The sequence below is a fragment of the Callorhinchus milii genome, unplaced genomic scaffold, assembly GCF_018977255.1.
Source record: "Callorhinchus milii isolate IMCB2004 unplaced genomic scaffold, IMCB_Cmil_1.0 Scaffold897, whole genome shotgun sequence".
In the NCBI taxonomy this organism is placed as follows: domain Eukaryota; kingdom Metazoa; phylum Chordata; class Chondrichthyes; order Chimaeriformes; family Callorhinchidae; genus Callorhinchus; species Callorhinchus milii.
This window is the reverse complement of record NW_024705638.1, coordinates 5,754-15,002: the sequence shown is the minus strand read 5'-3', so window position 1 is coordinate 15,002 and position 9,249 is coordinate 5,754. Positions and strand designations below refer to the sequence as shown.

Sequence of the window (9,249 nt, the reverse complement as noted above, 5' to 3'; positions counted from 1 at the left end):
CCAAATTCACACTGAAATACAGAGTTTTTTATCAATCTTTGCTGCCCCTTAAACTTCAAGGTGATGGTCTTAAGCCTCAGATTAACTTTCATTAACACAGCGCTCCTCACGTACGTTAGCTTCCCAGAGTGCTTGACAGTGGCAGAGCACGATGCCGAGCCAGCGGAGAGGGGAAGTTGACAATTGGGACGGTCAAAGTGGAAGTTCTTCAGGTGCGACCTGAAGACGGGGAAGGAGTGGATAAGCCGGAGAGGTAGAGGAACAGTGTTCCAGAGTTTCGGGGAGTGGTGGTTGAAAGCGCGGCCACCAATGGAGGAACTATGGACAATTAGGTGTCAGTCAAGCGGAGGCAGCGGGTTGTAGGATGGACGGTAAGCAGGTCGGAGACGTAGCGTGGTGCAGGGCATGAAGGGATTGGAAAACGAGCGCGAGGATCTTAAAATCAATGCTTTTGGCCGTTGGAAACCAGTGGAGCCCGACTAGACCTGGTGTGTGGTGTGATGCTCAGCCGTGTCTGTATCTACCCCGTGCTGTAGCTGACCTGGGAGAGCTGTAATAACAATAATAATATTCCTTGTGTTTGATATAGCGCCTTATCCTGTTGTTGAGATGTCTCAAATTGCTTCACAATATAAACTGTAAAAACGATTGACTGTGCATTGTTTTGGCAAAATTTGGCATCTGATTGCATCCCACAAACAGTCAAGGATTCAGGGACCACTCTCTCTCTCTCTCTCTCTCTCTCTCTCACACTCTCTCTCTCTCTCTCTCTCTCACACTCTCCCAGAAACACAAAGACCAGACTGATCATGAGATGAATGATATTTATTTATTGCCCTCCGCCCTGTTGTTCAGGGAGTGGGTTACAAGCTACAGGAGGCCGGTGGCTGAGACATTGACAATCCCATCCTTTCTCCTGCGCTGGTGACAGACAGCGCTCCATTCCGCTGCCTCAGCTTTGCCTTCTTTATATGCAGCAAATGCTCTCAACATCAGAGCAACGTCCAATATATCTCTGTGTTGTCAGACACGAATCCGCACAAATTCCTCCACGGGATTCACAATCCCTGAACGACAACCGTATCGGACGTCGAACTTTATCTGTACAGTTAAACTCAGTTATACAAAATCGCTCACACCACACGGACGTCTGAGAGCTTCACAACAGCTCACACTCACACAGCGTCACTCACACCGCGCGGATGATGTGTGGGGAGCGAGTCGGGCGGGGAGTGCAGGGCTGGAGGGGGTCGGTGAGGAGGAGAGAGACGAACATTGGTGTTTACTCACGTCGACTGGTGACTCCCTGAGACAGGAACAGCACAGAGAGAGCGAGCACTAAGCAGTACATGGTCTCTGGAAGTCTGGAAGCCTTGTAAAGACCGCAGAGACACGTTGGTCAGAGACTGTATGAAGTTGTCTGAATATGAGAGGTATTTATCCCCTTCACATACTGAGGGCAGCGGTGACATATGCAAAGCACTCCGACTGCTTTCATTGCCAATGTGAGGGGTGTTTCACACTCCGTTTGCAAAATGATGAGTCATTTAAGGAATGAAAAGTTTGTTGTTTTTTGATTGTCATCATTACGAAAGCATATTCTGCGACGCAACTCACATCCGCTTCCCATCATATGTTATGGTATTGATCATAAATCTCAAATATATAAACATTGCAAATATGAGATATTATTTAACACATTAATTGCAGAATCCTACAGTAGGGTTTAGGAGGTCACAGGTGTAGTTCGGGACAAGACCGTGGAGGCATTTGAAGGGGAGGATGAGGATCTTGAACTCTATCCTCGGGGGGATGGGGAGCCAGTGGAGCCCGGCGAGGATGGGGGTGATGGGGTCATAGAGCTTAGTGCAGGAGAGGACACGAGCTGCAGAGTCAACAACAACAACAACTTGGATTTATATAGCCCCCTCCATGCCAGACGGCGTCTCAGAGCGCTTTACATTAAAGGATCCCGGGGCCGAGCCAGGGGGATGGGGAGGAAGTTGATCAAAGCCGCAGTCGAAAAGAAAGCTCTTCAGCCGAGACTTGAAAATAGGAAGAGAGGGGACGAGGTGAAGGGATTGAGGAAGGGAGTTCCAGAGCCTCAGGACGTAGTGGCTGAAGGCACGGCCACCGAGGGTGGAGCGGAGTACTCGGGGGACTCGGAAGTTGCGGGATGCAGAGGAGTGGACGGATTTGAAAACAACGGTAAGGATCTTGAAGTTGTTCCTCTCTGGGAAAGGCAGCCAGCGCAGTCTGGCAAGGACTGGGGTAATCGTGGAGCGGAGTTTGGTGCCGGTGAGAATGCAGGTGCAGATTTTGTATAATCTGGATATTATGGATGGTAGTGTTTTAGGATTTTATGGAGGGGAGACCGGTGAGGAGGGCGTTTGAGTAGTCCAGCCGAGAGGTGACAAAGGCATGGTCCAGGGTTTCAGCGTCTTTCGTAGAGATGTATTGGTGGAGATATGTGTTGGAGGTGGAAGAAAGCAGTGCTGGTTCAGTACCAGATGTGGGGGAGTAAGGATAATTTGGGGTTGCGTACGGGTTCAGAGAGTTTTATGGCGAGGTCGGAAATGTGGATGACGTGAGAACTGTGAGATTTTAGATGTTGATGAGAGCCAAAAAGAATGGCTTCCATTTTGTCAACGTTCAGCTGAAGGAAATTTGCGCTCATCCAGCTCCTGAGGTCTGACAGGCAAACTGACAGAATATCAGGGGTCTGGGGGTAGCAAGGAGAGGTGAAAAAATAGAGTCATGAATAATCTGCCTCTTGGTTAGGGAAGAGTTGGGTAACATGGTGAGGAGAGAGTCAGTATTGTCATGTCTGGATGTTACCAGCTCTGCTCCCACTGAGTGTGTGTCTAACCCATCATCACAGTATCTGGGTTTTTGCATAGAATAAGGTGTGTGGCTGAGAGGTATTGTATTACAACAAGTACATGATGCGCTCACGTATGGACATCAATCAGCGCTTCTACATTAAAGCGACTACAACAAATAGCCTGATGCCATTAATTCGAATCAAAGGACCCACTTTACAAGAAAGGTGATGGGATATGCAACGCAGTTGCTGGAATTACGTAGGAATTCCATATTGCACCATCCTCAATCATCGGGAATAGTGGAAAGTATGGACTCAAATCTAAAAACCATGTTGCAAATTTATCACTGAAAAGGAAAAATGTTGGGATCAATTGTTACCATCAGTGCTAATCGCAATTACATCAACTACTTCTCGAACAGCAACATTTTCGTCATATCGTAGAATTATTGAATTATACAGCACAGAATGAGGCCAATTGGCCCCTCGTTTCTGTTCCGGGTCTGTGAAAAACCTATCCAATTCAATCCCACTACCCCACTCTCTCCCCATTGCCCTGCAAACTTGTCATCCCCAAATAAATATCTACTTCCCTCTTAAAAGTTGTCATTGAATTGGCTTCCACCAGCCTTTCAAGCAATACTTTCCAGATCCCAACAACTCGCTGTGTGAAAACATTTCTCCTCACCTCACCTCTGTTTCTTTTAACAGCTATTTTAAAACGGAGTTCTCGGGTTACTGACCCACCCGCCATTTTAAATAGTTTCTTCTTGTCCATCCGATCGAATCCCCTCGTATTTCCTCACTATAAAGTAGTGACCATGTGTTTTGTGGGCCAACATGGCAGCCAATTTGTGACCAACAACATCCCCTCAAACAGCCGCAAGCGAATTTATCTGTTGCCTAGAACGCAGGATGGAGGACCTTCTCTTGAATCTCTCCATCATCACAAATGACTCATTATTTTGCTAACCGAGTGTGAAACACCCCTCACATGGGCAATGAAAGCAGCCGCAGTGCTTTGACGTGTAACCGCTGCCCTCAGTATGTGAAGGGGATAAAACCTGCCATATTCAGACAAATTCATACAGTCTCTGACCAACGTGTCTCTGCTGTCTTTACAAGGCTTCCAGCCTTCCAGAAACCATGTACTGCTTAGTGTTCACTCTCTCTGTGCTGTTCGTGGCTCAGGGAGTCACCAGTCAATGTGAGTAAATCCCGATGTTCATCTCTCTCCTCCTGACCAACCCCCTCCAGCCCTGCACTCCCCGCCCGACTCGCTCCCCAGGCATCATCCGTGCGGTGTAAGTGACGCTGTGTGAGTGTGAGCTGTTTTGAAGCTCTGAGAAGTCCGTGTGGCGTGAGCGGCGCTGTATAACTGAGTATATCTGTTCAGGGTGAGGCCAAAATGCAGGTACAATAAGATCGATGTCCTGGTTTTGTGAATTTCGTGGAGGAGTGTCCGCGGATTCTTGTCTGGCAACACAGAGACGTGTTGGATATTGCTCTGATGTTGGGGGCATTTGCTGCACATAAAAAAGGAAAAGCTGAGGCAGTGGAATGTAGAGCTGTCTGTCAGCAGCGCAGGAGAAAGGATGAGATTCAGCCACCAGCCTCCTGTAGCTTGTAACCCACCTCCCTGAACAACAGGGCGGAGGGCAATCAATAAATATCATTCATTCATCTTATGATCAGTCTGGTCTTTGTGTTTCTCAGAGAGTGTGAGAGAGAGAGAGAGAGAGAGAGAGAGAGAGGTCGCTGAATCCATGAGTGTTTGTGGGACACTGCTGTTCGCAATCGGCTGCCACATTTGACCAAACAATGCCCAGTCAATCCTATTTAAAGTATAAATTGTGAAGCAATTTGAGACGTCTCAATAATGTGATAAGGTGCTGTATCAAATGCAAGGATTATTATGACGATTATTATTACAGCTCTCACAGGTCAGCTACCGGACAGCTTAGATACAGACATGTGTGAGCATCACACCACACACCATGTCTCGCCAGGCTCCACTGGTTCCCTATCGCTGAAAGCATCAAGTTCATGATCCTCGCACTCGTATTCAAATCCCTTCATGACTTGGCACCACCCTATCCCTCCGAAATGCTTACCACGAACCTACAGCGCTCCACCTCCGCTCGACTGGCTCCTGTTTGCCCATTGTTCTCTCCGTCCCACCATCCACTGTGCCCTGAAACTCTGGACCACTCTTCCTCTATCGCTCTGGCTTGTCCCATCCTTCCCCACCTTCAGGTCCTGCCTGAAGAACTTCCTCTTTGACAGTGCCGACGTTCACCTCCCCCTCCCCCCGGCTCGGCATCGTGCTCAGCCACGTCAAGCGCTCTGGGACGCTATCCTATGTGAGGAGCACTGTGTAAATGTTGCTGAGGAGTAAAGCTCCGTCTACACTGCCCATCCAGCACTCCAGGCCATCACTGTGTACTGCGCAGGCGTGTAGCTCCAGATTCACCGGACATTTACAGTGCGATCAAAATTCTGCACCGTCTCAAACAAAATCCTCAATTCACTGGCGCAGTAGTAACGATGGCACCTCTGAGTCAGAAGGTTGTGGGTTCCATTCCCACATCGGGACAAAGAAACACATAGTCAAAGCTGATGCTCGAATGAAGTGTTGGGGTTTGTTACACTGTCGGAGATTGCGGGTTGGTAGAGGGTTAGGGTTCGCAGAGGTAGGGTGGGGCAAGGCCATGGAGGGCTTTGGAGGTGAGGAAAAGGATCTTGATCTGGATCCTCTGAAGGATAGGTGGTCAATGGAGTCGGGCGAGAATGGGGGCGATGATGTCACGGAGTTTGGTGCGGAAGAGCACACGGGCTGCAGAGTTGATCCATTTTCAGCGGATGATATCACCAAGGGGGAGCATGTAGATATTAAAGAGGAGAGGGCCAAGGACAGAGCCCTGGGGGACGCCAAACGTGACAGTGCGGGGGCTGGAGAAGAATCCATTAGAGGCAACAAAGTGGAGACGGTGAGAGAGATAGGATTCGATCCAGTCAAGGGCAGATCTGCGAAGAGTAAGTAAAGAGGAGAGGTGGTGTTTGAGGATGGAGTGGTCGACAGTGTCGAAGGCAGCAGAGAGGTGGAGGAGGACAAGGAGGCAGACGGTGCTCTGATCACAGATATTCAGAATGTCATTAGTGGCTTTGACCAGGGCTGTTTCTGTGCTGTGGGCAGCGCGGAAGCCGGATTGGAGGGGTTCAAAGAGGGTATGGCTAGAAAGAAAATAGCGGAGCTGGGACTCGATGACTCGTTCTAGGACCTTGGAGAGGAATGGGAGTTTAGAGATGGTGCGTAGCTGGAGAGGAGGGATAGGTCTAGGGAAGTATTTTCAGGATGGGGGTGCTGATGGCTGTTTTTAGGGAGTTGGGAACTGAACTGGTGGACAAGAATAGGTTGATGACCTCGGACAGGAGAGGGGCCAGAAGGTGGAGCTGGGAGATGGCGATAGATTGATGAAATTGCGTTAGCAATAATGGTAACAATTGATCCCAACATTTTACCTTTTCAGTGTTAAATTTGCAACATGGTTTTTAGATTTGGGTCCATACTTTCCACTATTCCCGATGATTGAGGATGGTACAATATGGAATTGCTGTGTAAATCCAGCAACTGTGTTGCACATCCCATCACCTTTCTTGTAAAGTGAATCCCTTGATCCCAATCAATAGCACCAGGATATTTGATGTAGTCGCTGTAATGTAGAAGCGTTGATTGATGTCCAGACGTGGGAGCATAATGTACTTGATGTAATACAATACCTCTCAGCCACACACCTTATTCTATGCAAACATCCAGATATTGTGATAATGGGTTAGACACACACTCAGTGGGAGCAGAGATGATAACATCCAGACTTGACAACACTAACTCCCTCCTCACCATGTTACCCAAGTCTTCCCTACCCAAGATGCAGATTATTCAAGACTCTATTTTTCCACTTCTCTTTGTGACCCCCAGTCCCCTGATATTCTATCAGGTTGCCTGTCAGACCTAAGGAGCTGGATGAGCGTAAATTTCCTTCAGTTGAATGTTGACAAGATGGAAGCCACACTTTTTAGCTCTCATCAATGTCTATATTCTCACAGTTCTGACATCATCCACTTACCCGTCCTCCCCCTAAAACTCTTCGAACCCGTACGCAGCCTCGCCATCAGGTTCGACCACCAATTATCCTTCTTACTCGTCATCCGGTTCCTCACCAGCACCAATTTCTTTCACCTCCCAGGCAGTCACTGTGTATTGTGTAGGTCTGTAGTGAATCTCCACGCGATTAAACTGATAGAACATCAGAACTTCTTTGCTCTCCTGAGTGTCTGAAATTCTCATAGTCTTAGGCTGAAGACCATTACCATAAAGTTTAAGGGGAAGCAATGTTTGGTAAAATTCTCTGAATTTCAGTGTGAATTTAGAAGTCGTTCTCCTGCAATTCGTATATAGAAACCCTCAATATTCTGCACCGTCCTGAAAAAAATCCTCCAGGCTGATACACAGTGACTGAGCCATGGTAGTTCTCTCGGACTGCTGTTACCAGCTCAGCTCTCCCAGACTACGTGTCTGAGGGTCTTGGAACCCATGTAGTCTAAGCTGATGCTCCAGCGCATTGCTGGGGAGAGAGCACCACATTGTTGGAAGTGCCATCATTTGGATGAGATGTTCAATGTCATTCCCGTCTGAATCACTTTGATTCCATGAACGACTTCTCCTCCAGCCCTCGCACAATCACATGTTACGTTCCCCAAACCTCTGTCCTTGGTCCTCTCCTTTTCAAAACTTACACGCTCCCTCTTGGTGACATTTGACTGCAGACATGAGGTCAGTTTCCACATGTGAATGATACAGAACTCTACCTGTTGGACATCAAGTCCTGGATGAGAGTACTTCCTTTAGTTCAATGCCCACAACACCAAGTCCCTCCTGCTTGGCTCCTGTCCGCACCTCCATCCTTTGGGAAATGACAGCATCACCCTTCATGGATGCACTCCACACCTCACAGAGCCAATACAGAACCTCAGCGTCCTGTTCGACCCTCAACTGTTCTTCAAATTCAACTTGACAATACTGACTCTCTCCTCACCATGTTACCCAACTCTTCCCTAACCAAGAGGCAGATTATTCATGACTCTATTTTTCCACCTCTCTTTGCGACCCCCAGACCCCTGATATTCTGTCAGTTTGCCTGTCAGACCTCAGGAGCTGGATGAGCGCAAATTTCCTTCAACTGAACGTTGACAAAACGGAAGCTATTCTTTTTGGCTCTCATCAACATCTAAAATCTAACAGTTCTCACATTATCCACCTACCCGACCTCCCTCTAAAACTATCTGTACCCGTACGCAACCCCAAATTATCCTTACTCCCCCACGTCCGGTACTCCACCAGCACCGCTTTCTTCCACCTCCGACGCATCGTCCGTCTCCACCAATACCTCTCTCCAAAAGACGCTGAAACCCTGGACCATGCCTTTCTCACCTCTTGACTGGACTACTCAAATGCACTCCTCACATGTCTCCCCTCCATAAAATCCTAAAAGACTACCATCCATAAAATCCAGATTGTACAAAACTCTGCAACCTGCATTCTCACCCGCACCAAACTCCGCTCCACGATTACCCCAGTCCTTGCCAGACTGCGTTGGCTGCCTTTCCCAGAGAGGAACAACTTCAAGATCCTTACCTTTGTCTTCAAATCCGTCCACTCCTCTGCATCCCGCAACTTCTGAGTCCCCCGAGTACTCCGCTCCACCCTCGGTGGCCGTGCCTTCAGCCACTACGTCCTGAGGCTCTGGTACTCCCTTCCTCTATCCCTTCACCTCGTCCCATCTCTTCCTAATTTCAAGTCTTGGCTGAAGAGCTTTCTTTTCGACTGCAGCTTTCATCAACTTCCTCCCCATCCCCCTGGCTCGGTCCCGGGATCCTTTAATGTAAAGCGCTCTGAGACGCCGTCTGGCATGGAGGGGGCTATATAAATCCAAGTTATTGTTGTTGTTGACTCTGCAGCTCGTGTCCTCTCCTGCACTAAGCTCTACGACCCCATCACCCCCATCCTCGCCGGGCTCCACTGGCTCCCCATCCCCCCGAGGATAGAGTTCAAGATCCTCATCCTCCCCTTCAAATCCCTCCCCGTTCTTGTCCCGAACTACACCTGTGACCTCCTAAACCCTACTGTAGGATTCTGCAATTAATGTGTTAAATAATATCTCATATTTGCAATGTTTATATATTTGAGATTTATGATCAATATCATAACATATGATGGGAGGCGGATGTGAGTTGCGTCGCAGAATATGCTTTCGTAAGGATGACAATCAAAAAACAACAAACTTTTCATTCCTTAAATGACTCATTATTTTGCAAACCTTCGTGTGAAACAACCCTCACATTGGCAACGAAAGCAGCCGGAGTTT

At 48.2% G+C, this 9,249-nt stretch overlaps 1 long non-coding RNA gene across 1 annotated transcript; it reads right to left on the bottom strand.

Moving 5' to 3' along the window:
* Window positions 1–810: 810 nt before the first annotated feature.
* Window positions 811–1,496, bottom strand: LOC103172890. Its single transcript, XR_006086193.1, has 2 exons — window positions 1,291–1,496; window positions 811–1,101 (listed from the first exon to the last, which is right to left on the bottom strand). It is a non-coding gene; the product is annotated as an uncharacterized LOC103172890 (long non-coding RNA).
* Between the last annotated feature and the right edge of the window lie 7,753 nt (window positions 1,497–9,249).